Source organism: Lolium rigidum, chromosome 1 (assembly GCF_022539505.1).
Source record: "Lolium rigidum isolate FL_2022 chromosome 1, APGP_CSIRO_Lrig_0.1, whole genome shotgun sequence".
In the NCBI taxonomy this organism is placed as follows: Eukaryota; Viridiplantae; Streptophyta; class Magnoliopsida; order Poales; family Poaceae; genus Lolium; species Lolium rigidum.
The window spans coordinates 189,471,540-189,487,894 of record NC_061508.1 but is presented as its reverse complement, the minus strand read 5'-3'; the positions used below and the strand labels follow the sequence as shown (position 1 = coordinate 189,487,894).

The 16,355-nt window shown below is 43.4% G+C and overlaps 1 long non-coding RNA gene and 1 pseudogene across 4 annotated transcripts; both read left to right on the top strand.

Annotated features, from left to right (window-relative positions):
• The first annotated feature begins 470 nt into the window (after positions 1-470).
• On the top strand, positions 471-4,910 carry LOC124682854 (annotated as a pseudogene).
• Positions 4,911-13,153: 8,243 nt separating this feature from the next.
• LOC124682853 lies at positions 13,154-15,350 on the top strand. Of its 4 annotated transcripts, none has more exons than XR_006996471.1 (6): positions 13,154-13,221; positions 13,526-13,580; positions 13,687-13,809; positions 13,891-14,052; positions 14,256-14,374; positions 14,607-15,350. It is a non-coding gene; the product is annotated as an uncharacterized LOC124682853 (long non-coding RNA). The 4 variants fall into 4 exon arrangements; XR_006996470.1 differs by having other exon boundaries at positions 13,187-13,221; positions 13,501-13,580; XR_006996469.1 differs by lacking the exon at positions 13,154-13,221 and having other exon boundaries at positions 13,282-13,580; positions 14,256-14,405.
• Positions 15,351-16,355: the final 1,005 nt, after the last annotated feature.

The following is a 16,355-nucleotide window of genomic DNA, read 5'->3' as shown; positions in this document are numbered from 1 at the left end:
GTTAGACGGAGGGAGTACTAATTTTTTGCTGATTTGTTTTTTCAAGGCAGACTTTTTTTAGATTTGTTTTTTAGGACAACCTTTTTTTTAGATGAAGGCATACCTTTATTTGACTTGAGTCACACAAACAAAGGTAGGCTCGGGCCCAAGTTTCTCGGGAAGGACCTCGTGGGGAGGCAAGGATCATGTATTCGGCCCGTGTTTACCGTGGCCCACAGTCGCTCGTCAGCGCGCTCAAGGAAAGGGACCGTGGGCCTTTATTCGAGCGGCCACCTTGTTCTGTTCGGGCCTTCAGACAGAGTCACCAGCGTCCTACGCATCCGCCGCCGCTTCCTCCTCTCCAATCTCCGGGGACCTAGCTAAACCCCGGCAGTACCCTACCTTCCCTCTTCCACCCGCTCCGTCCCTCCCGCCGCGCCGCCACCGCTACCGCCAGGATCTCCTGCGCCGCGCCGCGCCTGCTTGATACGATGGTGGGGCTCTCGGAGGGGGAGAAGCACTTCATCCGCGGCGGCATAGCGCAGGACCTCCGGGCAGACGGCCGCACGCGGCTGCAGTTCCGGGCCGTCACCGTCGAGACCGGAATCATCCCTCAGGTACGTCAAGAATCCCCACGCGTTCTTTACGCGCTGCCCAACGTCCGTGCCCTAATTTTTCTCCCAACTGGTGGTCGCAGGCGAACGGCTCGGCGCGTGTTAGGATGGGTGCGACCGAAGTCATCGCCAGCGTCAAGGTATGGTTCCGTTACTTGCACGTATCTTCCTTACAACTTTGCTGTTTACTGTATTTGTCTATCATAATCTCTGCCCTAAGCAAGACCCATGTTGCCAAGTTAACACTGCTTCTAGTTATTTATTGTTCTGATGGGAGTCGTATCGATAATAAATATGCTCATGTAGAGAGCTTCGAGATTGTAACAAACCATTGGCATGTGCCAGTCTAGTTATTCTTCTGTTTTAGTTCTGTTTTACTCTTTTTTTTCTTACTGTGATTACTCATCTGCAGGCTGAGTTGGGGAAACCCACAATTCTTCACCCTGGCAAAGGAAAAGTTTCCATTTATGTTGATTGTAGTCCGACTGCTGCGCCTATGTTTGAGGTTGGCAATTCGTTCTACTTGGATCAGAAGTTATTTCTGTGTTATGTCATCTAGACCTTCTACATAATAGCCATGAATCAGTTTACTGATTTTTTCCATTGAATGGTGTATACCGACATTGTGGTGATGACTCATGGGATTGTTCGCCATGTAGAGTAATGTGATCATTAGTAATAATGTGAAGAAACTCTTTAAGCTATTTGATATTTTATTATTAGACATCCTTGCTGATCGCTCTCCTCTTAAGCCTTAACCATGCCCTCGTTACGATAGTCGAATGAAGCACATTCATGTAAGCTTGTTATAAGTACAAACATGTATACCATGATATCTGTTTATTATTTTTGTTAGCTAAAAGCACAGACTCATAGGGCAGGGTTGCACAGCAGAGCACTGGGCTGCTATGTAATGCAAGAGAAGAAGCAGACTGACCAGCCTTGACTTTAAAACACTGCTAGATTTGCTTTATTAAACCCATTGGCTGCGTCTCATTTGTTCCCTTTCTGATCGTATTCCATTGGAAGTTTTTTGTGCACATGATTGACTTATGTTCATTAATTGAAATTTCTAGGGTAGAGGTTCTGAAGAATTGTCGTCTGAACTCTCTGTTGCGCTGCAAAGATGTTTACTGGGTGGTAAAAGTGGTGCAGGTAAAGTATAATTTGATTATTACCAATCATCTTTGTGTTTCATATCACATTTTAACATATCTCGTTTTGGTATTTGCTGGAACCTATTTTATTGCTTATAGTTGTTGGTTTGTGGCTCAAGAAACAAGTACTGCAACCCTCTTTTTTTGTTTGCATCCTTCACTGAATATAACCAGTGTTTGATGAAGCTTCGTTAGGATTGCTATGCACACTGATTTCATGCAGTTTTATACTCGTAATCATTTTTGTTCTGTATTTGAATATTTTCTAAAGCTTCATGTAGTCTTATTAAATTTTCTTGTCCGTTTCAACTATGCCTACTGGAAAATTGATTTAAACTCATTTGTACTATACATTTGCTGACAATTGGAAGTAAAATTAAACATCTGTAACTTTATTACGTTAAATTCGTGTTGTCGAGTGAATTGCTGTTTGGAATTTAGGTGACCAATCTGAATTTCCTAAGATACAAAAACTACAATTTATATTCCATATTAATTTTCCATAATTTTTCAATTGCTGCCTGCCTGGTGGCAAGGGTTGTCATTGGTTAGCTGGTAGGAAATAGGTGTGGATAGCGAGTCATATTCAAATGAATACGCCGATGTTTCAGGCAATTAACGATTATTCCTCAAAGTTAAGCTCGCTTTGGAAATATCAGGGGGTTATCGACCACTGGAAAGCAGCATGGTAATTTGTTCCAGAATGAATACCCTACCTGTAGGTTCCTTTTAGTCTTCCAGTGCGCCAAAGTTGTGTCTGGTCAATTCCCGTGTAACTGTCAAGAGAGATCTCATTTAGAATTTAGTGATTAACCAAATTCAGCTCTGTTTCTGATGCCCTCTTCTTGCTTCAGTAAAACTTCCACAAAAGTAGATTATCACTCTTGCTATCTGTAATTGTTTCCACTTATTGACCCAAATTTAATGAACTATATTGCAGGGGCTGCAATCGATTTGTCGTCCCTAATCGTCATTGAGGGAAAAGCTTGCTGGGATCTGTACATTGATGGACTTGTCGTCAGTTCTGATGGTAATTTGCTATGATGCACTAGCTGCTGCGATAAAGGTAATCTGTGGTTTCTATTGATTCAGCAGATGCATCCCTTGTAATTTCAAGTTATATCTTTTGGTGCAAGTGTTGGTGATGCCATATTAACTTGAAGTCAGCATATTTATTGGTTATAAGAAGTGTCATCAATTTTTTTTCTTATTATAGTCCACTGTAATGGTTATTCAAATTAAGGTCCTATTTGCCATTTCTGAGAAGTACATAAAATCAACTAATGTAAGGCCGTTATACTTCCCCAGTCCTCTTAAAATAAAAACAAGAACGAAAACTTTGTTCATATATCTACTTTTGTGTTCTGGATCTTATGCTAGCAGGCAGAGCTTATCAATACCAGATGAGTTGGGCACCAAATAGTAATAAATGGCTATCTTATTTTGTGTTATTTGCTGGCATAGCAGCAGAACAAATCTACGAAAGATAAATCATTAGCTTGTTGATGCCAGCCATTATAGTTTCTACTGTTGCATAATTCTTCGGGGCGGAAACTCTTATGCCTAAAGATTCTGTCAAATGGACAAGTTCAGACGCTACTTGAATTTCTCGGTAGATTCCCGAATTGTGATATTTGGAACAAATGCGATTTGTAGAATGTAAAACGCAGAGCAAGGTAGGAATCAGTAATCAGGCATAAATTGGATGTACTTTATAAATTTTGGATGGATTGGTGATATTTTGATGCCTGTTGACACTTGACAGCCAAATTTGAGCTGTTGCTGGGATATCAAGGAACCACTGGTTATTGGTAATTTTTTTAGCGTTTTCTGGTACACATGTTATTATCAGTATCAACTATTCATGTTATGATCCGTGATTGTGGTGTGCTGTCTAGTGTACATTGCATTGTTGACATAATTAGGACAAAAGAGCGGTGCAATTGTTTGGTGCTAATAATCTATATGCTTATTGCAGGTTGCTTTGAGTGATACAGGTATTCCAAAAGTTAATGTTTCCCTGAATGCTGAAACGGATGGGAGCCTGAGGTTTGATATCAGTGATGAAGATTTTTGCAATTCGACACTTCCAGTGTGCCTGTTATAGTTACATTGACCAAGGTCTGTGTGTTTATTTTCCCTTTGAGTAACTTTTATGCATCTGTGCCAAGAAGGAATAATTGATTTGTTTAGAAATGTCGTGGCATTAATCAGAATGGACAGGAACATGATGGTCATCCAAAGTTAGGTCTATTTTTTATAGTTCACTTAAATCAATTATCCACCACCTGTCAAGTAAATGTTTAAAACTGTCATGTGGCACCAGCTTTTTTTTTTAGTTCACTTAAATCAATGATCCACCACCTACCAAGTAAATGTTTAAAACTGTCATGTGGCACCAGTGTTTGTAAACTGTTACTGTTTTAAAATTTGGATTGCATTGAATAATTTCACTCATTATTTGATTGTGTTCACAACTTCATTCGTATGTTTGTAAGTATAGTCTTGTCTATCTGTGTATTTTCTTTTCTGCTTTTGTAAAGTACCTTTTTTTTACGCCAGGTTGGTAAGCACTATATTGTCGATGCCACTTCGGAGGAGGAATCCCAGATGAGTTCTGCGGTTTCAGTTTCAGTCAACAGGCTTGGCCAAATATGTGGGATGACCAAGAGGGGAGGCGCAGGGTTGGATCCAAGCGTTATTTTCGATATGATATCTGTGGCCAAGCATGTAAGCCAACGGTTTATCTCTCTACTGGACTCGGAGATTGCAGCTGCTGAAGCTGCAGATGCTGAATAAAGAAAAAGATGCAGAGAAGATGATATCCTGATGACTACTGACTGTTCCTACCTGCACTTGCAAAAGCTTTGCAAGCTATCTTCCTACTGTAATTGCCATTGTTCGCAGTCTTCACTGACTGCTCCTACCTGCCCTTGCAAATGTTCTGCAAGAATGTACTATCTTCCTGCTGCAATTGCCATGGTTCGCATAGGCTTTTGGTTTTATGTAGAATGTCAACTCCAAGCGTGACAAAATGTTTACGAGTGGTTCCACTTGTTCACCAATCAGCACTGTCAAGACTTGCGCCAAGGCGTGCAGCAAGTTGTGCAGCCATGCATTAGTTTTCTGGATTCACATCTGATGATTTTGTTTGCCCACTCATACATGTCTTGTCTGATCTACATAATTAGTCTATTGAGGTTCGGGGATGAAAATGTTGAGATATAGGTAGAATATATATGCGAGATGTAGACAAAAGATGTAGTTTATGACTCATCTTTATTTGTCGAAAAAATGACTTTGTTCTCGGCTGGTAATATCCACCCAACCCTGTCCTTAAACTAGCCATAATGAGAGTATCATAAGTAGTATCATGCATGCCATGTTGGCAAAAATGTGATATGACACCAATTAATGAGGTGAGAGATGTGAGTGATACTATCATGTAGTATGATACTACCGTATCATAGCACGTAAAACTAGAAAACTTAATGGCAAACACATCATGTACACAAATTTGCATTGAAATTCTACAAAATATTAAATATGATGATACTATGATACTACCTCCGATTCAACGAATAAGGCGTCCTCGTTTTACGTGTTTTTCGTTTGACTGAAAATTACTTCAAATATATAAAGATTGTTTGTATGAAATTAACATCATTAGAAAGTGTTTTTCAATAGGAATCCAACGATACTAATTACATATAATATAACCAAGATTTTGTTGTTTAATTTTTATTGTCAAACTTCGTCTTGGAATACGCGTGCGCCTTATTCCTTGGAAGAGAGGTAGTACTATTCATTGTGGAGGTAGTATCGTAAACTAGTACTACCTCCATTTCAAGAAATAAGCGTCCTCTTTTTACGTGTTTTTTGTTTGACTAAAAAATACTTTAAATATATAAAGATTGTTTGTATGAAATTATAGAAAGTGCTTTTGAGTACGAATCCAACGGTGCTAATTACATATAATAAAATTAGTTAGTATCATGTGCATAAAAAACGTTGACCAACGGAGGAATGATCACTGACTTGCCACTGAGCTAGAACTCAGTTCTCAACTAGTATCATGTGCATGATACTAGTGATACTTTTCATTGTGACTAGTCTTATGGCTAGACATAGACGTCAGTGCACTAGCTCCTTGAACTGGGATCCAAACCTACCCGCCCTACTAAGGGCCTCTTTGAATTAATATTAATTTTTTTTTGGCTTCCTGCAATATTTTATTACTATTTTTTTATACTATTGTGTTTGTTTGATAGGTAGGATTGAATTCTATTTGAAACTTTCCTAAGGAATCCTTCACAGTAGATTTTTTTTATGAAATCTAACATCCACTCAAAACTTTTTTTGACTAGAATATTTTGTTTTTTCTATGGTGGAATCTCAAGCAAACTTTGGTGCATATGAAATTACAGTATTAAAGTGGACATGCCACTACAATCCTATATTTGTCCTAATTTTCTATCTGTAGAATCATGTCAATGAAATAGGGCCTAAAGAAGTTGGGCAAGCAAGGGACATACACAACACCTACCTTTTCAGGTTTGGTGATCAGGGGTACGTGAGCACGCCCTAGGCACCGTCAGATCAACGTTGAGATTCCATTTCTCACTCACGGCGTTAGTAGCTTTTTTGGCTGTGAGCGCGTGTGCGGGCGCGGGCAATGACACAGCGAGTGCTCCTCTAAAGGGTCAGTACGACCTTATCCTCTTCTCAACTGATATAGCAGCATCCATTCGACCTTCTCCACCTCCGTTCTTCGCGGCTGGCCGCACGACCAAGGTCACGGGCCGGCCTTCCGCTCCTCCCCCTACTTCCCCGGCCTCGCGGTCCGCTACCGGCCTCCCCTACTCGCCGGCCCACGCCCGGCCTCCACCTACCTGCGCGCGGCGATCTATCGGCGGGAGCTCGAGGCGGCGGGGCATCCCAAATCGAGACTCCAGGTCGATGTCGTCGCGCCAGGCCCGCGCGCCCGCCTACCGCGCCCTCCGCCAGCTCCCGCGCGCTGGCCTTCCCAGCAACGCCCCGTGCGCCCTTAGCTCGCTCCGCTCCGTCTCCCTCCGGCTCATCCTGCTCGATGCCCGCCGAACTCATCCTGATCGAGCCCACCTTCGAAACGGATCAGGACTTCCCACTTTTTTTTATTTCTTTCCTTTTTCTTGTTTTTTTTGTTTTGTTTTCTGGATGCAGTTCTTTGGTCAGAATCTGGGTTCTTATATCGTGAGATTCTACACGCTACTGGGTCTGATTATTGCAAAAAAGGGTCTAGTTATTGCAGTCCATTAGTTGGGATGGGACAGAGAAAAAATACAGAGCACTGAAGGAACGAAAGAACTAGAGGGCTGCAGCGATTCGCGGCTGCCAGGAAGAGGTGGAGATCGGATAGAGAAAAGAATAGCTTGTTCTTTTCAGTAGGATTCAGATTGTTTCTTGGGGATTCCCAGCTCGCTCCAGTTTTTTTGGGGGGATTTTGACACATCGTAGAGGCTCCAAACCAGCCATGCAATGTAAAAAGGAGTCTAGATGCATATTTGTCGTTTATTTGTTTGCTAATTGCGATTTGTCGTGTGTTGGTATGCATTGCAATACTACATAGCTAGAAAAAGTAACTCAATCTCTGCGCTTTGGACGTGATAGAACAGCTGCTCGAGGGTTATAAAAGTAATTTTTGGAGCTGAAAAGTAACTCGACGAGGAGGACTGGTTAACGAAGAGAGGAGAGTGTTATCTTCTCACAGCCAACTAACAGCGTTTGACACGTGTCAGGCAGAGAAGGGGTGCTCACGGACCCCCCTGATCACCAGGCTTCATCCGTTTCAGGTTTTTGGTCCATCATGTATTGCAAAAGTGTAATTTTGGTTCCTCAACTTTTTTTTTGATCTAAAACTGCCATCAAACTCTTAATTAAGTCCAGTTTTGATCCTCGGTAGCGGTTTAACGATGGTTAGCTGGTTTTTGACTCTTTTTTTGCCACCATGTACATATTTGTATAGGTTTTTCACATTGAGATTAGTTATGCAATTAGCATTACGAATGTTCGCTGGTGAGATCATGATCATGATCATTATCCGTTTGGCGTAATAACCCTAACTTTTTCCCCAACACCTAGCGATTGTGCCTGACACTACTAAGGTGGATAAGTTGGGCGAGAAAGGCAGAATTGGCGGATATGTGGGCTTTTGTGCCACGAGGAAATGCGGAGGCAGCTGAAGTGGCATGGACGCCTGCACCAAGCGAGAAAGGCGGCGGGTGGCACACATATGTGTTAGGGCAAGGAGATTTCTCCTATTTATTGACTGAGGCGTACGTAGATTAAAATCGGCCAATTTTGTCCAGGATGGCAAAAAGAGAGTCAAAACCGGTCAACCTTCATTAAACCGCTATCATGATCTAAATTAGACTCATTAAGAGTTTGAGGGCAGATTTAGACTAAAACAGATCTGAGGGATCAAAATTAGACTTTTACAAAACTTGAGAGACCAAAAGTGTACTTAACCCTATATCCCTCTCATAGACTTTTGGTGTACTGACAAATACCGGAAATTCGAAACGAAACTCGGGTCCAGATGATCCCTATATCTAGACCATTCAATTTCACCGTGATGTGTGTGCTAGGAAGTATAGTGGGCAGTATTCCACAGCGTATCTCAGTTTTTGAACAGTACACCTAGTCGATGTCGTCGTCATCACTGTCATCGTCCTCGTCCTTCGCTTCCGCCTCCCAAGCAGCCAATTCCGCAGCCGCTGCCTCCTCTCGCAACTGCTGCTCCAGCTCCTCCCACCACTACCGATGTTGGAGCTCCTGCCTCCGCAGCCGCTGCTGCAGCTCCTCCACACGTCGATGCTCGTGCAGCTCATCCTAATGCCACCGATGCTCCAGCTCCTCCGCACGCCGCCGCTGCAACTCCTCTGCACGCCGTAGCTCCTCTCTCTGCTCCTAGAGGCGAAGGCGCGACTCTTCCGCCGCGGCGGTGTTTGCTGCTCGAGCGCGGCAAACTCATCGCTAGCAAACGCCTATATGGTAGCCGCTTGCGCTGCCGCCTCCCATTCCTCGTTGTCCGCTAGCTCCGGGTCAACGCCGAACTCCACCGGTGATGGTGGTCGAGATGGAGGTGGAGCTGGAGACGATGGTGGATGCAACTGACCGGCGCCGATGCGGTTCATCGTTGCGTACGTGGTATGCATGCGATGAGGCATATTTTGCGGTGGAGAAAAGGATGTCGGCGGCAGTGGTGACGTTTATTGAGTGGCGCGGCGCGTCGAAAAGGCGCAGCGACGCGTCAAGGAGGCGCAGCGCCGACGGGGCGTCTCGCCTGCCCCTCGGTTGCCATTAAGGCAAACCTGCAGCGCTTCGTTCGTGTCTCAATGATGCATCGGGCCCACCAGTTCCCATCTCGCTTTTCGCTCTGTTCGGCGCGCCCGCAGTGTCCCCTGTGGAGCGGGGATGGCCTCCGGGCGCCGAACACTGTGCTGGCCCAAAACTGGGCGAAATTAACCTTTGGGGCGTGCAACTGGGGCAGGTTAAATATCCGTCACGCCCCAAAAAGCTTTGGGGGCTGTTTTGAGAGACACGACTGGAAATCGTCATCAATTTTGGAAAGAATCGCTTTGGAAGTTTGACTTGATAAGTTTATGTGATGAGCATATGGAATTAGGTCATGCACATCAACCCTAAAACAGAAAGGAAAACGCTCCTAATCGGGCGACCGATCGCGCGTCGCTCCATCGGTCGCTCTCACTCCCGGCGCGCGCTTCTGCATGCTATGCCTTTGTCCGGCGCGTAAGTAGCTGCCTTTTTCCCGCGCGTAGCTACCTTTCTTCAATGGTTCAGCATGTAGCTACATGCATGTGATTGCCTCCGCTAGCACCCTAGATAACCTGCTGGTAGGATGCTCTGCTCCGCGAGCCTGCCTGGGCTGCATGCAAGCACTACCATCAGCCGGAACAGCTACCTGAGATAATCACAACATGGTGAAAGCGACATGACATGACTCAAGGATTGATTCTCTAGCGTAACTGACTATTTGTTGGAATTCGTTATTAACTATTGTTCTAAATAGCCAAAAAGAAATATTAATATTATTGTGGACTATTGTTGTAAACAACCAAAATATTTGTAAGATTTAGTTGTTCATAAACATTGGCAATAATTGACTTATGTTTTGTTGTAATTATTGTGGAAATAGTAAATAACTTTTTGTTGTAAACGATTCTGCATAAAAAATTTGTTGCTTAACTATTTTTTATTTGCTGTAAAATAAGTTGTATTTTTGTTGTAATTATTTCTTAGTTTTGAAGAAATTAATATTATTTTTTGTTGTAATCAATCTACATAAAAATGTTGTATAATCATGTTTTGAAACATTACTTTTTTATAAATGTTATGACTGATCTGAGCGCATTTATCCGGCGACCGACGCCTAGCACGCTGGAAATCGAATGATACAGGTGCGACCTATCTGAGCGCATTTATGCGGTTTTACTACAAGTTGTGTTTCCTTGGAATTTCAATGTTGCATACGTGTTCTGAAAATATTGTAAATACATGTTATTTTTATTGTGATCGTTGGTGATTTTGGTTGTAAATGAAAAATACAATTACAACAAAAATCATGTGTTGATTTTTGTTGCGAATACTTGTTATTTTTATTGTGACCGTTGCTAATTTTTATTGTAAATTAATAACAAAATTACAACAAAAACTATGTGTTTGCAAGCACATGATTTTTATTGTAAATACAATTTGTTTTTATTGTGAACATTGATGATTTTTGTTGTAAAGGAAAAATATAGTTACAACAAAAATCATGTGTTTGCAAACATATTATTTTTGTTGCAAATCAATTTGGAGCAAAACATTGTTATTTAGGCACTCTATGATAGGATTAATTTTCTAAGTATATTGAGATGATGCTACGATAAATTGTAGCAATGGAGGTTTTCAGTGTAGCAAGCAGGAGAGCACTCCCGTGAGCCATGCATGCTACCTGCAGCTAGCAGCTAGCCTACCTAGGCTGCTTCGCGTGCAAATACAACGGTCGGCAAGCGCACCACCACATGGCGGGCTCCACCCAAGCAACAGCACGCTACGTTATATTTACTCGCCTGACAGTTGCGTGACGAATACTACCACGATGAAAGCGACCTGCCTAAACAAATTAATTCTCCTGCGTTGGATGGACGAAACGGACGTCTGTCCAACAACCGATCCACGCCCGGGATCGGTCGCCCGACGCTCAGCGTGACCCAAACAGAAATTCCATTTTAGCCACCTCCGTTTCGACAGAAAACGTTGTTCCGTTTTTATTTCCATTTCCGCCTAAAAGGTTATGTTTTTATTTTCTCTTTGCAAAATTCCTTTTCCATTTTCATATTTCTATTTTATTTCAGTTTCTCCGCAGAAAAGCCCGAAATTTTCCTCCCCACTCTTTTTGCTAGCCGTGGCCAGTGGACTCCGCTGAATCAACGGGTACCGGCGTACCGCATCCTCCACCCGCCAGCTCCTTCGGCCACCAGGTTCCCAATAACTGACATACCCGCCGCCGCCGGACCGTAGACCATGGTGCTCACCGAGTCCTCCCTTGCAAGCTCAGCAGCGCTGCATCAGAATCAGATGGATACTGCGCGTATGTAGGCATACTGCGATCCAGCGGAAAATCAGCATCATCCCATGAATCACATGGAACCCGAAAATAGATTACACGCATGCGCCCTGGTGGTTCCCAATAAAAATCGCGTACCTGCTCACCGCATCCATGAGGAAATCCATGCCTGCGCAAAAATACTCTGCACCTGGTGGCCGAAACCGGGAGACGGGCGATGGCCGTGCGCGAGGAAGAAGTTAACAGAAGGGGAGGGCGGTGTGGCGGCTATCTGGACTTATCTCAAAATGTCAATTATTTAGCCGGATCTCCATACTCAACGAGCTGACCTCCTTACCTGTACAAAAGGTCCTGCACCCTCCCCATAAACTAGTACTGCTGGTCCAACAATCCCCCTCCATCATACATGCACCAACGTCTGCCGTCCCGTGAGACTGTCCATCACCTGAATCCATAGGCCCACTTCATTTACTGCCTCGTATTTCTCACTGTCTCTCTTATTTCTGCAAGCCGTATTCTCATATAAGAACAATCCGTCACGAATCCCAAGACTAGACTCAATGGTCATGATATAGGGATCATATGGACCCATGTCCCAAAACGCTGCTCCCAACAAATACACATTATACACTATATAAAAGCTAATCAAGTTAGCGCCTCCTTATCAATTTGAACACTGTAGAAGTGATATTTATCCTCTCTTCTGTTCAGTCTTCTTTTGACACGTTATGTTTTTCTTTCCTGCTTCGTGGCAATTTACTCAGGTCGTTTCTTCTCTTTGACCGGAGCTTACCGGTTACCGGCTCCCACAATTATTTTGCTTCTGGGCTGCTAGATTGCCGGTTTTCTCCATTTTATTTCTTTCGTGCCACGTGGTAGTTAAGGTGGCAGTTTCTCAGATCACCGCTTAGCGATGTTCTGGACGTTCCTATCCAACATCTTCCTGGATGGGCTGCCCTCGGCTCCCCCGAGCTCCACCAGGCCGCTGGCCTCCTTTTTCGTCTGCCCCCTATGTATGGATGATGGATCCTCGTCAGTAGGGTCTGGCGGTTCATGTCGTCGCTACAGGGCCGCTCGCCGGACGGCCATCCCCGCGTTGTCCAAGCCGATGGCCCGTGCTGGCCTCTTAACGATGGGGCCGCTCGCCCGGCCGTCCATCCCCGCGCTGTACCGGCTGACGGTCCGTGCTGGCCGCTCCTCGTGCTATTCGTTGCAACTTTGTATCTGTGCCTTGGAGTTTTTTCTGATCGATGCTCCTCCATCTGCCTTTTTTTTTATCGTCCCTCTTGCGTTTTTTCGATTTTGATATTTCCCATCTTCTTTTCTGCCTCATCGTGTGGGATCTTTGTTTTTTCGGTTTTCCGATGGATGTGCCTGCCATTCTGACCCGTCGGCGAGGCCACCTTTCTTCTTCGTGGTCTCCTCCGGTTGCGCGTCAGCAACGTGATTTTCAGGAAGCTGCTTCAGGCCTTATCCTTGCAGCCGTGGGTTTTCTACTGCTATTGGCGTGAGGCAGGGAGCCCCTCCTCGGCCGCCTTTTTTCTCATCTCAATTTCAACCTCCACCGATGCATTGGATGTGCATCTCCCCCGGCCCCCGCCGCTGTCCTACTACCTTTCCTCGGCTCCATCAACTCTCCATTGTTTCCCACGTCATCCCCCGCGGGAGCTGGTGCCTTCCGCGCCCTCCCTGGCCGCCGTGGCGTGTATGAGGCAGTCATCGGGGCGGCACGCCTTCTCAGTTCTCACCCTCCCGATGCGGCTGCCGGCGCGGAGGAGGCAGGCAATGGCGTTCCTTCCTCCAGCAGCAACGGACGAGGCGATGACGGAGACGCGCGCCTCGGTGTGCAGCAGTGCAGGTACCTCTGCTCCCTCTCTCTGTCCACAACCTCACCTCTGTCTCTCTATATGTCTGTTTAAGCGGCCGACCGCAACCACTGCAGTGCCGGCCGCACGCGAGGATGTCAGACCTTCGCCCTTGACTCCACGGCTAGCGGCAACCCCCTCACCCAAAGCAGCTCCTGATTTTGAGAGAGATCTTGATACTGCTTTCTCCTGTTGATATATGTGTCTCCCAATGCCCAAAGCGCGCATTCTTTTTCATCTGATTCATGCCATTCCATCATACAATTGTACAGCTATTTCATGATTGCATCTCGGTAGGTTAAAGATACCCTGTTGCACTTGCTTCACTAATCACTATTGGAAATCTGAGAAGGTAATCATAAAAAATATGCTAGATACAAAAAAATCACTTGGTTACCGCTGGCAGTTGACTTCTTTGCCTAATACATCATCTTTCTGTACATTATCATACCTTGCAGCGTCAACAACTTGACCATTTGCCGGACAAATACGTGAGCAAATAAAAGAAAACAGAAACTGGTATGGAGCGGTTGTCACCAGATGGCCTCGCTATCTATCTGATGAGCTTGGAATTGGAGAATGTATGTACACACACTTTCACTTCATGAATCAGCTCCCCATGTTTATCGTGCAATTCATAAAAATGCTTTTTTCTGATTCAGGCTATTGCTGATGGGATGTCGAAAGAAGTTATGATGGCATTGGAAAAGTAGTATATGGAGACTATAATGCCTTTGAGAGACAACATATCAAAAATTCTTGAGCAACATGTTCAAGGACTAAAAAGAAGACAGTCGATAGCTCTGTATGCTATGCCAAATCAGGTATATGTGTTTGGATCATCATATCATACAGTTCGTTTACTGTAGTTAAAGGGACCACAGTTCACTGATGACTGGTTATTCTTCATCATAGTTAGGGGCATTCATGAATACAGTTAAAACAATGCTAGATCTGTTACACTGCGGGACTGAGGATATTCTGAAATCATCGGCATCATATCTAACCATAGCAAGTGCGATCGCAGTTATAGATGGTAATGATGCGTATGGAGACCCGAGGGTGATCAAGGCGCAGATTACGATGGGACATTTGGAACTCCAAGGCGATGCATATCAGCTGAAGAACAAGCATATTTTACAGCAGGTGCTGTATGTCCTGATTAAGCCTTTTTTTGGTAATATCTTTCACTGCTGCTATTATAGAATTCTATGGTCAAATACCTTTTTAATGATAACGTGTAGAAAAATACTCCTGATCAGATTTTAAAACCAATTAACTGAGTATACATTTTTATGGTTTACAACAGTCATGTGTCAATTGTTTTGTTATTGCTTTCGTTGGTATCTCATAATCCTGTACTCGATTGTTTTCTTAGGTTGGCATTGAACAATTGCAGAACTGTATGAGGCGATACCTGGAGGAAACTCTTGCGGGCAATGGGACACAAAGACTAGAATCTTCTAGGTTTACTTAATTGCTAGAACAAAATCGCCATCTGACGCCTTCACCACCATCGGAGCCATGACTTGAATCTGTAGCCTCTTTACTGCCTCATTGGGATTGTGGGTCAATCAAGCTCTTTGTCGTATGCATATATAAATATGAAAGGTTGCACAACTTTGAGCATTGTTACACTACTACTGCTGAAAGCGAAAATTTTCTTTTGCACATGAACAATAACATAGGCAGTTTACCTCCATGTCAATGTTCGCCTTGCATGCGTTTTGCGATTTTGGACACATCGTTCTCTTGCAGTGGGAGTCGGCTGTATTTGGCGCTTACACATTTCAGCTATGTTCATGTTGATTTCTTTCAGAACTCCAGTTATGCTCTTTGCCCGTCTGAAATTGTTTTTTGAAATGTAATCGCCTTCATGCAGGATGTGGAAAATAGCAATGCCATTTGTGACCGGAGGAAAACAGTCGAATCAATAGTGATACATGTGCTACCAACTACTGTGTATCTGTTAATTCTTCCTGGACGTAGGGCATGTAAGCAAGCAGGGTGAAAGACAACGGTTGCAAGCAATGCCTACTTCTTTATGCTAGGTTCAGATGTTGCACTCTGTGTGGCTTGGTCGGTGGTACACATTAAGTTGCAGGCCTCTGACAGTCTTTTCGTATGGAGTATTTTTTTATCATTATCAAGGAACCGAGTAGAATTCTTTTACTCTATTCCATCTGCAAAAAAACAATCTTTGATGTTGTGTCACGCTGCCACAAACTTTAGGCATGTATCTCTTGAGTCATGTGAAAGTACAGGGACATCAATATTTTCCAGTTGTGACCTGATATGTCAAAAATATATAATTGGATACATTTGTAAGGATAAATAATCAGCTACATTTATCTTGCGTGGAAGGCCATTATCGGGCAAAGATAGACAAACGTTAACTAATATTTGATGCTTCAGATCAATTTAGTTCAAAATGCATGAGGCTTATAAACTATTTTATCATATATACTAAACAGTTAGCAAAACTAGCATACACCCACGGACGCGGCGTGCCGCCGCGCCTATGCTTCCTAGTAAAAACAATGGGGAAGTAGTTTAATGATTATGGTCGCAGTGGCACAAGCACACTTAGAGACCAGAGTTCTACTCTCGTCGAAGCGAATTTCTAAAATTGAATACTTTCTCCATTAAAAACATGCCAGCAAGGGCTAGTTCTAGACTTCTAGTTGGTCTCCTTTTGTTTTTAAAAGAAACACATAGAAAGGTCGTGATTTTTTTATTTGAAGAAAATCAAGACATAGGCAATACCGTATCCACGTTTGAATTTCCATGTTCAAATTCCTCTCATTCCTTAAAACCCAAATGGACAAATCTGACTATAAATAAACAATGCCAAACTCAAATTTGAACGAATAGTCTCACATCGATACTATTCAGGGACATATTTTTTATTTTCATTCCTTTAGCCGTGAGTTCAATTTGTATGTGGAATTTGTGACATGGTAATGCATGTTGTATCAATGATATAGAAGAATATTCCCTATTATTGTTAATTTTTTTTTTCAATCATCTACTCCTCCTTCTAAAAATAGATGTCTCAACTTTTTCTAAATGCAAATTTTTTTGAGAGTTCTAAATGCAGATGTACCTATAACTAAAGTGTATCTAT